General features: G+C 38.8%; 1 non-coding gene across 1 annotated transcript; it reads left to right on the forward strand.

Moving 5' to 3' along the window:
* Positions 1 to 6,985: 6,985 nt before the first annotated feature.
* LOC115930321 (small nucleolar RNA SNORA64/SNORA10 family) lies at positions 6,986 to 7,117 on the forward strand. Its single transcript, XR_004066960.1, has one exon. It is a non-coding gene; the product is annotated as a small nucleolar RNA SNORA64/SNORA10 family (small nucleolar RNA).
* The last annotated feature ends 4,405 nt before the right edge of the window (positions 7,118 to 11,522 follow it).

Here is an 11,522-nt window from a genome sequence, read left to right on the forward strand (position 1 = left end):
ATTAGGCATTATAAGTAATCTAGATATGATTTAAAGTATATAGGGGGATGTGCATAGGTTGTATGCAAACACTACACCATCTTATATCAGGGATTAGAGTATCTGCAGATTTTGGTACCCACAGGGGGTCCTGGAACCAATCCCCCGTGAATACCAAGGGACAACTTTATATGTAAAAATTAAGGCTGCTGGATGGATACATTTTACCAGCATATATCTTGGTATATGCATTACTGTCAAACCCACTATTCACAAAACTTCTTCTACTTTATTGCTTTAATCCATCTTTGGTGAGGAAAAAAATGTGTGTACCAAGCTGCTGGTAGACGGCACCAGTCTGCATAAGATAATAGCCAAAACCAGAACCCCAAGTCAACATGCATGACTTGTAGAATATCTGAAGTTAATAATGTTTATGTAACCCAAAAAGAGCTAGTGGATTTTAGGACCAATGATAAGGATATTAAAGATCAAAGAGAATGAAATGTCAAAGACAATGAAATGAAACCAGGTTTCTTAGTATCTGAAGAGATTTCTATTACAATCTCTCTATCCATAATTTGAAGTCTATTATCTTCTCCTTAAAATTGGACATTTGAAATAAATAAAACTGTACAAAAATTAGGGCAAATTACAATAGCCTGATAATTACAACCCCAAACTATACATTACTTTTTAATTTTTTTAACAGATTGGCAGCCAGAAAAGAATATTTTCTTTGTATTTATTTTTTAAACAAGTAACTTTGAACTTACTTCACTTCCTTCCTTCCTTCTTTCCCTCCTTCCTTTCTTCCTTCCTTCCTTCCTTCCTTCCTTCCTCCCTTCCTTCCCTCTTTCTTTCTTTTCCTTTCCTTTCCCTTCTTTCTTCAAATAGCATCTGGACTGGATCTAAACTAAACTCATAGCACATTTATTTTGAGTGTCTGCTTTGAGGATCAGTGAGACTCAAGTGAAGTCTTCCCCATATGTAGACATGTTACTACTTTGAGTTACTCTCAGTTATACAGTTAATACTCTGAGAGTAACTGTCAATCAACCTAAGCAGTACAATCTGTCAGCAGGCTAGCAGGCTAAGAGCGGTCTGTCAGTTACTTTTTACTAACTTTGTAGTTCTTCATCCATAGTCATCTTTAAGATTTCACTGGAAATAATAAAAATACATTCATTCATCCACTCAATAAGAAAACATTTACTGAGCACCTACTTTGTATTAGGTGCCATGAAGGCCTTAGAGATGTGGGATTTGATGGTTAATTGTTTGTGTCAACTTGACTGGATCCGGATGCCAGGTATTTAGCTAAACATTACTTTGGGGTGTGTCTGTGAGGGTGTTTCCAGATGAGATTAGAATTTGAATTCATGGGTTCAATAAAGCAGATTGTCCTCTATGGTTGTTAGATGTTTCAAAGAATCATATTTCTGACTGGTATTGAATCAGATGAGCACAGATGTCCCTTTTCTACTGATATTCTATTTGTCTCTGAGTCAAAGGATAATTACAGAATCCTACATTTTGCTTTGGTTGTGTAGACCGACCCAGACTTTGGATAACAGATGGGAAAACAGACTTTGAAACTAAAAGCCCAAGAATTATTGCGCCTATTTTTATCAGGTGGTTTTGTATAATCCTCAGATTGTAAAAAAATACCCTAAAGAAAGTTGTTTGTAGAATAAAATTTATCACAGTGAGTATTGTCACAGTGAAATATTTTAATAACAAATATATTGCCAAACAAATGATGAGCCACTATTATGAACACAGTCTTAGCCTGGCTTCTGCTCTATAACAGAATACCTGAGACTAGGTAATTTACTAAAAAACAAAAACAAAAATTTATTTCTTATACATGTCGAGCATCCCAAATCTAAAAATCCAAAATCCAAAATGCTCCAAAATCTGAAACTTTTGAGCGCTGACAAGAAATACTCATTGGAGCATTTCAAGTTTCAGATTTGAGATGCTCCACCAGTCAGTATAATGCAAACACTAGCAAGATTCTAGAATGGATGACAGAGTGATTATTTATGAGTATTTACATAGGTAGGAGACAGCCATTAGTAGCCCTCTGGGGCCTACTAATTTATTGTGTTCCATACCTCTGGAAACCTGATTATTGCAAGGGTCAGATCTTAGCAGCTGAGAAAAGAGCCAATGTGGGATATCTTGAGAATAAATGTCTGAGAAACCTGTCCCAAATCAGAATGGATATTTTAGGCTGGCATATAGCCCCCTATTCCTTTAAAGTTCATGCATATACTTCACTTCCCTGATGGAAAAGGCTATAAATCTGGAAGGATCACAGAGATCTCATTTAATTTGCTGAAGACACTTAGGACTCAGAATGGTGCAGATTGCTGTGTCTGGGGTTGCATGGCTGACGGGTTGCGGAACTGGGACTGCAATTCAGATCTTTCAGCCTGCCATCAGGTGAGGGCTTTTCTAAGCATCACTGCCCCAAAGGATGGAATGAATGCCTTCCATGGCTGTGGATCATCTGGGCAGGGGTAATTATTGCCTGTCTTCTCAGGATGGAGGATTGACAGAAAATCATCCAAACACTCATTCTCTGGCCACTGTGTGACCAACGGCAAGCATCTGTGAAGCACTGAAAGGCTGGGGAAAGAGGGTAAGGGAGTTAGGGCTCTAAGTAGCGTCGACAACACCAGAGCTGTGCCAGAGCCTTCTGGTGTCCTTTATCTTCATATTCTCTTTCCAGTTCAAGCTACAAACTGTGTTTTGAAACTGTTGTTTCAGTAAAGGCACGGTATCCTAAATTTGTTAAAGTTTGCCTGAATAAATTTAAGCATGACTACTTTTAAGCATCTAGTTCACCTCTAAGAAAATCCAACTAAATCAAAAAGAAATCTGAAAAGAAAAATAACTAAGCCCACTTCACTGGCATTCACTAAATCACCACTTGTAAAGTGTCTGGCTCTCACTGTGCATTTTACATGCATTGTTTAAAATCCTGACCACAATCTTATGACATAGAGATTACCTTTATTTTAAGGATAAGGAAATTGAGGCTCAGAGGGTTATCATACACTAGCAGGAAGTGGAACTTCTGAGAGTTGAACTCTCATGTTCCTCCCACTCTGATACATACTCTCTATTCACCCAACAAATATGTGTTAATTTTTTTTTTTTGGAAGCATCATAGAAATTGTACCTCAAGTACTTGGAAAGACATTTGTTAAAGAAATAGAAACTTAGAGTCTGCGATCAGCCTGGCCAACATGGTGAAACCCCATCTCTACTAAAAATACAAACATCAGCCTGGCATGGTGGTGCATGCAATCCCACCTACTCAGGAGGCTGAGGCAGGATAATCGCTTGAACCTGGGAGGCAGAGATTACAGTGAGCTGAGATCGTGCCACTGCACACCACCCTGGGCCTGGGCCACAGAGCTAGACTCTGTCTCAAAAAAAAAAAAAAAAGAAACTCATTTTTAAAGGCAGGCCAATACCATGTTCTCTAAAATAAAATAGGTTTATAGATGCTTAAAGTGAAGTACTACTTCTGAAAAAAAAATGTGGTTTCCAGAGAAAGGTTATTTAGCCATTGATGAGGTTCTGGGACTTTATTAACCTTAATAAATGTAACTTTGACTTTTAAAATTAAGCAAGAATAATGCAAAACTGAGGACAACTCCTGGCCCAGAGTAGAGTGTTGCCCATGGCTGGTGGATACATCATTGTAATGACACTGAGCATTCAGAAGGGCTAGTGAATATTTCAGTCTGAAGTTAATAGGAAATCAACTGTAAGGCTAATTTGTTACTGTACTAGGACACTATTTTACTGAATATAAATTACCTCTTTGGGTAGATATTTCTAGGAAAGAGATTACATTTCTTCTTGCCACATTTCTCTGCAAAGTGTTCCAAGTAACTGTCTACAGCAGAGGTTGGCAACCCTTCTGTAGCATAAATGTAGCCTGAGACAATATGTGAAAGAAAGAGAGTGGCTGTGTTCCAATAAAACTTTATTTAGAAAATGACAGAGGTGGGGAAAGGGGGCTGTAGTTTGCCCATCCCCGAACTACAGTATTAGTAAGCATTGGGTAATAAATGTCACTTCTACTTAAATGTCCAAGAGACCTGCAAAGCAAAGAATCCAAGTGCGTGTATTATTTTTTTAAAATCTCATTATGGATATTAGAGCATTCAAAGCCAACATAGAAAGTTACATTTCTTTAATGTGACTATTACCATCCTTGTTTTAAATGATTTGGATGAAACCTTTGGTGTTAACTTACCAGTTTTATTTTTTAGTAGCTCTGCATAAACATAAAAAAGAATTGCCTTGAACAGTTTGGGCTGCTATAATAGAATACCACAGGCTGTGTGGCTTCAACAACAAACATGTATTTCTCGCAGTTCTGGAAGCTGGTGAATTGCCCTCTTCTTGGTTTGTAGAAGACTGTCTTTTCGTGTATTCTTACATAGTCCAGAGAGATCATCTCTCTTACTTATCTTCTTATAAGGGCACTAATCCAACTCATGAGGGCTCCCCTCTTATGACCTAATCACCTCCCAATGTCCCACCTCCTAATATCATCACAGAGGGGGCTATAATTTTGACATATGAACTTGGCAGGGACACATTCAGCCTATAACAAGAATCTAGATGCCAGTGGTTGAAAGAGGCTAGGGTGACCTTCCAGGTGTCTGCAATCATACAACTGATAGCAGTGCTACGTCAGTATGTGGTTAATAGGTGATAAACATCTTTCCAACTTATATATTGTGCCATCTCTGACACTCTTATCGTTTTGCAGATTAGTGGCAGGCTAATTTCATTTGAATGAGTTATTGGAATTTTCTATGGCCAAAGTATATGGTAACTCTTATAAAATATTTCTTATGACTAAGCAATATTTCATGAAGGTTCCTGTTTGTTTTTGTTTGTTTGTTTTGGGGCGTGTGTGTGTGTGTGTGACCACTGAATGGAATTATTTTTTAGTTAGCCCATAATAATATATTCAATAATGTTTAGTGAAGTTAATAAATTGAGTCAATTACAACTTCCTTCCCTAGAGATTCTTTTCAGGGTTATGTTTCTTATTAAAAATGATGACCAGGGCTGGGCATGGTGGCTCACACCTGTAATCCCAGCACTTTGGAAGGCCGAGGTAGGTGGATCACCTGAGGTCAGGAGTTTGAGACCAGCCTGGCCAACAGGGTGAACCCTCATCTCTACTAAAAATACAAAAATTAGCTGGGCATTGTGGTGGGCTCCTGTAATCCCAGCTACTTGGGAGGCTGAGGCAGGAGAATCGCTTGAACCCAGAGGCAGAGGTTGTGGTGAGCCGAGATCATGCCATTGCACTCCTGCCTGGGTGACAGAGTGAAACTCCGTCTCAAAAAGAAAAAAAAAAAAAAAGATGACCAAGCCTGGTGTCTCATGCCTGTAATCCTAGCACTTTAGGAGGCCAAGGTGGGAGGATCACTTAGGACCAGGAGTTTGAGACCTGCCTGGGCAACATGGTAAAACCCTGTCTCTACAAAAAATACAAAATTTAGGTGGGTGTGGTAGCAAACAACTGTAGTCCCAGCTACTTGGGAGGCTGAGGTAAGAGAATCACTTGAACCTGGGAGATGGAGGCTGCAGTGAGCCATGATCACACCACTGTACTCCAGCCTGGGCAATAGAGTGAGACCCTGTCTCAAAAAAAAAAAGAAAAATTAGCTGGACTGGAGGATCACTTGGTCCCAGGAGTTCAAGGTTACAGTGAGCTATGAGCACACCACTGCACTCTAGTCTGGCTGACAGAGTGAGAACCTGTCTCCAATAACTAATAATAATAATAATTTTAAAATATAAAATGACACATAGTTTATATATTTTTCTTAAGTTGTGATGGAGAACCTTCATAATAATATGAAAAATCCAATATATTATTCCTTAGGGTCTTAGTTATTAATCTCATTATGATGTCATAACAGATGTTGGCACTCAGCTCTAGGTAGAGAGAAGAGGTGGCATTGACAATTTAAAAATGATTTTGAAATCAGTCATTTTCTAATTCTATTTAGTAGTAACAGTAGCACTGTAGTAATTGCTGCAGTAGTAGCAGTTAACATTTACTGAGTTCTAACACATAAAAAACTGTACTAAACACTACACATATATATCATTTAATCCCCAAAATAGCTAATGTTGGAGGTATAATTTTACAGATGAGGAAATGAAATGGCAAGAGGTTACAAAATGTATCCAAAGTTAGAGGACTCAAATCCAAATCAGTCTGATAGCAAAGTCACTGCTTTTAACTACAATGCCAGTGATTCTCAAAGTGTGGTCCCCAGACCAGCAGCATCAACATCACCTGAGAATGTGTTAGGAATGCAGATTCTCAACCCTCATCCCCATCAGCTGAATCAGCAACTCTGGGGGTGGGGTCACATTTGTCACATTCTCTCTAGGTAATTCCAAAGTCCACTGACATTTGACAACCTCTGTACTGTGCTAAGCTGCATTTAGAAGAAGTACCAAACACTGAGTAAACATTAGTTGTGCAATTAAGCAAATGCGATAACAGGAGAGAACTACCTAGCACAGCACAGAGCTCACAGTGAGCAGTAGCTTATAATAGTTTATTTCTGTTATATTAATACCCACCACATCTGTCTATTGTGAAGTCAGATTATTAAAAACTGTTCCTGAACTGCCATCTGCGTTCTAAGTTGGGAGGGGAGAAGCCCAGCACACTCTACTTAGAAAGAAATTATCCTTCCAGGCCAACCAAGATCTTGAGCAATTGTTTTTTAGCTAAAAAACTAATTCCACATTTTGCATTCATCAAAATGCCCATTGCTTTATCTGGATTTCAGGGTAGGAGAAATCCACATATTTGACAACATTCCTTTGAATGAAACTAAGAAGTAATGTTGGTAGTGGTGGCCTGAGTGATACATGTGATTGTGGCAGAGATTAATGGTGACCAAAGAAACTTAACAAGTTTTAAAATTATAAAATAGGCCTCTCAGTTCCGCTTAATCACACAGGTCCAGTGTGTGCTTGGTGTGTTTTCTGGGGGGCAGAGGAAGGCTCTCCTAATCACAACAGACCTGCCCAGAAGGGCCTCTCTATTTCTAGGAGTATGATAGCTTTTGGGGGGGGAAAAAAAAGAAAATAATTGATGCTGCCAGGTGCGGTGGCTAATGCCTGTAATCCCAGCACTTTGGGAGGCTGAGGTGGGCAGATCACGAGGTCAGGAGTTCAAGATCACCATGGCCAACATGGTGAAACCCCGTCTCTACTAAAAATACAAAAATTATTTAGGTGTGGTGGTGGGCGCCTGTAATCCCAGCTACTCAGGAGGCTGAGGCAGGAGAATCGCAATTATCATGTATCAATAAAAATTTTATTAAACTATCATTCATAGCATCCATTCTTTTCTTTCTTTCTTTTTTTTTTTTTTTTGAGACAGAGTCTTGCTCTTGTTGCCCAAGCTAGAGTGCAATGGCACGATCTGGGCTCACTGCAACCTCCGCCTCCTGGGTTCAAGTGATTGATACATGATAATTGTACATATGTATGGGATACGTGTGATATGTATTAAACATGCATACAATGTGTAATGATCAAATCAGGGTAATTGGGAGATTTGTCACTTCAAACATTTATTTATTTTTTATGTTGGGAACATTCCAAATGTTCTCTTTTAGCTATTTTGAAATATACAATAAATTATTGTTAATTATAGTCACCCTACTACGCTATGGAACACTAGAACTTATTCCTTCTAATTGTATTTTTGCACCTTTAACCAACCTCTCTTTATTTCCCATCCCCAACCTTTCCCAGCCTCTAGTAACTATTATTCTACTCTCTACATCCATGAGCTCAACATTTTTAGCTACCACATATGAGTGAGAACATGCAATATTTCCACTTCTTCTACCCATTATTCTGGGCCTGGTTTATTTCACTTAACATAACATCTTCCAGTTCCATCTATGTTAATGCAAATGACAGAACTTCATTCTTTTGTGGCTGAATAGTATTCCATTGTGTATATGTATACAATATTTTTTTAATCCATTCATTGATGGACACTTAGGCTGATTCGATATTGTGACTTTTGGGATTGCTGAATTGTATGGCACATCTATGTTTAGTTTTTAGAGGAAGGTCGATACTGTTTTCCACAGTGGCTGTACCAGTTTCCACTCCCCCCGGTAGTGTACTAGTGTTCTCCTTTCTCTGCATCCTAACCAGCATTTGTTGTTGTTTTTTTTGATAATAGCCTATTTTAATGGATGCTATCAATAATATAATTTAGTAGGATAGTTTTAGTGATACCTTTTTGAATTTATACTTTCATAACTTGTGAAATGTCCCTCACACCTCATCTTTTGGCCTCTTCTCTATCTCTAAGATTTTGCAAAACCTTGCACACATGCACGACTCGGAATGCCAGGCATAATGGAAAGTTGCCACACAAGAAAAGAAACAAAAACTCAGCTAGGCGTGGTGACTCAGGCCTGTAAATCTCAGCACTTTCGGAGGCTGAGGTGGGCAGATCACGAGGTCAAGATATCGAGACCATCCTGGCTAACATGGTGAAACCCCGTCTCTACTAAAAATACAAAAAACTAGCTGGGTGTGGTGGCACGTGCCTGTAGTCCCAGCTACTCGGGAGGCTGAGGTTGCAGTGAGCCAAGATTGCACCACTGCACTCCAGCCTGGGCAACAGAGAGAAACTCCATCTCAAAAAAAAAAAAGAAAAAATAAAGAAAAACTCATTTCTATTGAACACTTTTTAACATGAAAAAAAGGTAACTTTTTTTGGTAAGTGATTCTAGTGGTGGTGTATGGAAGACAGGAGGGTGGTCAGTATCAGAAGAGATCACATTCAGCTCAAAGAGTTCAAGAGAAGATAGAGTTGGAAAACATGCTGTTCTACCTTTATGCTACACAATTTTAAACTAAAGGACCTCAAAATGGGTTATTGTTCACATTTTCCATAATTCTCTGAGTGAGACTTGCATTTGTGGTCATCAACAGTGAATCGCAGTAATTACCTTGGAGAGAGTTGTTGGAAACGGGCCACACAGTAGAAGATCCAGTGACATGTGTAATGATGTAACCAGCATTAAATAAATGGACTTAGGGAACTGAAGAGACAAGCAGGTCTGTATGGTTCCAATATAAACAGGTTCCCAAGAGTCATGACATTGTGAGTCATAATGGTACCACTAACTTTTTTTTTGCAGGGAGGCAGTATAATATATAATTGGTAAGATTAACTCTTTTAAGTGTACAACTTTATGAATTTGGACAAATGCATACAGTCACATAACTGCCACCACAATTAAGATTTTCAATGTACATCTTAAACTAATCACAGTCTAGATTCAAGGAATATTCTACCTCTTCACTCTGTGGTGCCCCAACTGGGGTACTAGGGTTATGGCTGTCATACATTTTGCTTTTATATATGCTACACACCCACAAAACTACTGTACTTTCCCTGTACTCACTCTTTTCCCTGTTTTCACTACTACTATTTTTAATATTTAGCTAATCAATTATCTTTTACAGCTATTAAAAGTCAGAAAAAGTCTTTTACGTTTATCTTCATTTTAACCATTTCCGGAATCTTCATTTCTTTGTGTAGATCCAACTTTCTCTCTGGTATGTAGAACTTAAGCCTGAAAAACTTCCTCTAATATTTCTTATAGTCCGCTTCTGGGTAACGAATTCTCTGCTTTTGTGTGAAAAGTCTTAATTTCTCCTTCATTTTTGAAAGATATTCACACTGCGTATAGAATTGTGGAGAGTTATTATTTTTCCCTTCTCTCAGCAGTTTAAACGTGCCAATTTGTCTTCAGACTTGCATGGTTTCTGAAGTCTGCCATAATTCATTTTTTTCATTCTTTTATTATTATACTTTAAGTTCTAGGGTACACGTGCCCAACATGCAGGTTTGTTACATATGTATACATCTGCCATGTTGGTGTGCTGCACCCAGTAACTTGTCATTTACATTAGGTATATCTCCTAATGCTATCCCTCCCCCAACCCCCCACCCCATGGCAGGCACCGGTGTGTGATGTTCCCCATCCTGTGTCCAAGTGTTCTCATTGTTCAATTCCCACCTATGAGTGAGAACATGCAGTGTTTGGTTTTCTGTCCTTGTGACAGTTTGCTCAGAATGATGGTTTCCAGCTTCATCCATGTCCCTATAAAGGACATGAACTCATCCTTTTTTATGGCTGCATAGTATTCCATGGTGTATATGTGCCCCATTTTCTTAACCCAGTCTATCATTGACGGACATTTGGGTTGGTTCCAAGTCTTTGCTATTGTGAATAGTGCTACAATAAACATACGTGTACGTGTGTCTTTATAGCAGCATGATTTATAATCCTTTGGGTATATACCCAGTAACGAGAGTTCTAGATCCTTGAGGAATCGCCACACTGTCTTCCACAATGGTTAAACTAGTTTACTGTCCCACCAACAGTATGAAAGTGCTCCTATTTCTCCACATCCTCTCCAGCACCTGTTGTTTCCTGATCTTTTAATGATCGCCATTCTAACTGGTGTGAGATGGTATCTCATTGTGGTTTTGATTTGCATTTCTCTGATGGCCAGAGTGAACGGGCAACCTACAGAATGGGAGAAAATTTTTGCAATCTACCCATCTGACAAAGGGCTAATATCCAGAATCTACAAAGAACTTAAACAAATTAACAAGAAAAAATCAAACAACCCCATCAAAAAGTGGGCGAAGGATATGAACAGACACTTCTCAAAAGAAGACATTTATGCAGCCAACAGACACATGAAAAAAGGTACCGCTATCTTTTTATCATGGTGGGAAATGTGAAATTATCCAGGAATGGCATCTGTGACAATAAAGAAGATGAAAAGATGATTCCTAGACCAAAATAGGAAGAGAGGATGTCTGGATATTTGCCCTGATTTGACAATAAATAAATATGTAAGCATCTCTTCTACTCCTTTCTACCCATTATTCTGAATTTTTATTGATAAATCACTATACTTTCCAGAACCCACACAATTTGTAAAGCATTTTCAATAAAAGCATTTAGTTAGACAAGGCTTCTTAAAATGTATACATATATTTTCCTTGCTTTGCAGATGGGTGCCTCCTAGAGCCACCTGCACCAGTCATGGTCAATCCCACTGTGTTCTTTGATGCCATCATCGACTTGGGCTGTGTCTTCTTTGAGCTGTTTGCAGACAAAGTTCCACAGACAGCAGAAAATTTTGTGCTTGAGAGCTGGTGAGAGAAGATTTTGTTATATGGGTTCTTACTTTTACAGAATTATTCCAGGCTTTATGTGCTAGGGTGGTGACTTCATGCCATTATGGCATTGGTGACAAGCTTATCTACAGAGAGAAATTTGATGATGAGAATCTCATCCTGAAGCATACAGGTCCTGGCGTGATGTTCATGGTAAATGCAGGACTCAACACAAACAATTCCCAGTTTTTCACCTGCACTGCCAAGACTGAGTGGTTACATAGCAAGCCTGTTG

Source organism: Gorilla gorilla, chromosome 10 (assembly GCF_029281585.2).
Source record: "Gorilla gorilla gorilla isolate KB3781 chromosome 10, NHGRI_mGorGor1-v2.1_pri, whole genome shotgun sequence".
In the NCBI taxonomy this organism is placed as follows: Eukaryota; Metazoa; Chordata; class Mammalia; order Primates; family Hominidae; genus Gorilla; species Gorilla gorilla.